Genomic DNA, 2170 nt, shown 5'->3' on the forward strand with positions numbered 1-2170 from the left:
TCTTTTGCACTATTTCATGTCCAGTATTTATGTAAAGTTCTTGTACAGTCTCAGTTTGTGTATGTGTAGTCAACTAGGTATAGTAGTTATAGTACTTATAGTATATGTATAGTCAGATGGTTAAACTGTTGTATAGCCCTATTGTGTTTTTTTGTTTTTGTTTTTTTCCCATATTTGCATTGCTGTATGTTTATCTCATGTCTAACTAGTATGTAGCACCGTGGTCCTGCGAGACACGACATTTCGTTCCACTATATGTCCACACATGTAGCAGAATGACAATAAAGCTCAACTTGAACTTGAACTTGAACTTGATTTGATTAATACTAATGTTTAGTATATTTCATAATGTTCTAGGCTACTTGTTGACAATATCACAAATATTTATAGATTATGTGAAACGTGACTGTTCACATCATAGCATTATACATACTAATCTAGCAATATTGTGGTATTTAAAACATACATGTACAATATTGCTAGACAAAGGAATACCTTATAAAATCTTGTTAAATTTTTTTATCCACCTAGCTAGCTGCCAACTTATTATATTTACTTTTTTCACTCTTTTATTTGCGTTTAGTGCTTTAATATTTACTGCTTGTGCAAATAAAGTGATTGCAATGAATAAATAATATAAATGTATTTAAACTATTTTCCTTTTTTATGTCACAGCTACAGAAGTCTCCTGATGAAGGTGGTGAACCAAGCGCAAAAAGGCAAAATATCCAATCAAAACATTGCAGAAGCACTGTTAGGTACTACAAAGTACAACAGCAATGCCAGAGAACAGCAAGTAAAAGAGGAGGCTATAGCAAAATGGATCGGACGTTCAGGGTTACCACTCACTACAGTAGAAGATGAGGATTTTATTCTCATGATAGAAACATTTGATAAGAAGCTGACAGTGCCAAAGAAAACAAAGATAAGTAATTTGATTGAAAAACAATATGACGAAGAAAAGACAAAGTTTAAGAAACGACTGTGTGGTGCTCGTAAAGTGTCAATTGGAATTGACCTATGGACTAAAAGGACTGTCTGCATCATTCCTTGGCATAAGTTGTTGCTTTTTTTGTGTTGATCAAAACAATCCAGAACACATCCTGCTTGCTCTTGAACAAGTTGCCCATCCACACACTGCCCAGTCCATTAAGGCCTGCGTGGATAAGTGCATGCAGGAATGGGGCATTTCAAATGACAAAATTGTGACTGTAATAACGGACAATGGTAGCAATATGGTAGCAGCATTTAAACACAGTACTATAATAAAGACAGTTGTGTTGAAATAAAGTTACATTTGTGTTTTATTTGTGTTTTATATATTTTGGTTAAGTTTGTTTCCTATACCAGCGGTAAAAAATTGTCTAGTAAATCTGTTATTGATCTTAGTCTTATTTTAGTCGACTAAAATACCAAGCAATTTTAGTCGACTAAAATAAGACTAAAATTAAAGCAAATCAGATGACTAAAACTTGACTAAAACTAAAAAGAATTATAGTCAAAAGACTAAGACTAAAACTAAATTAAAATTTCTTGTCAAAATTAACACTGCTGTGGAGAGGTTAAGGTGTGAGAATGAGAATTTTTTAACTGCTGGTGGCGCTATAGAGTTGGTCCTAGAGACCCCAAAGTTGGTCAGATCACTAATCATGGCCATCACTACAAGTGTGCCAATTTTCATCATTTTCCTATGTTCCCTTCATTGGCAGCCATAGACTTCCATAGGCCAAGAAGAAGAAATTAGACAGAAACAAGGTCCAAAATTCGGCATGACCCAAGGAATCGATAGACAAAGATTATAATTTTCTGACTAACTGTTCGAAAGTTATAAGCAAATATGTTCATTTTTGCTATCTGACGACCCATAGGTGGCACTATTCCCAACTTTGGCATGGACCCTCAGATCATGGTGTTGATGAAGCGTACCAAGTTTCGTTTCGCTTGATCAAAGTTTGGCCGAGATACAGCCTCTGAACCAATTTTGGGTCGACCTCATTAAGTTCACAACGTCATAACTTTTGAACAAAGATTAATAAAAAAAAAAAATCTGTTCAGTCATTTCTGTGTGGCTCAGTCCAAAGATCATCTGAGCAAATTTTCAGAAGAATTGGATCAATTTTGATGGAGTAGTAGCGAAAAGACAGAATACTGTACTTTTCAAAATGGTCGC

Source organism: Onychostoma macrolepis, chromosome 21, assembly GCF_012432095.1.
Source record: "Onychostoma macrolepis isolate SWU-2019 chromosome 21, ASM1243209v1, whole genome shotgun sequence".
Classification (NCBI taxonomy): domain Eukaryota; kingdom Metazoa; phylum Chordata; class Actinopteri; order Cypriniformes; family Cyprinidae; genus Onychostoma; species Onychostoma macrolepis.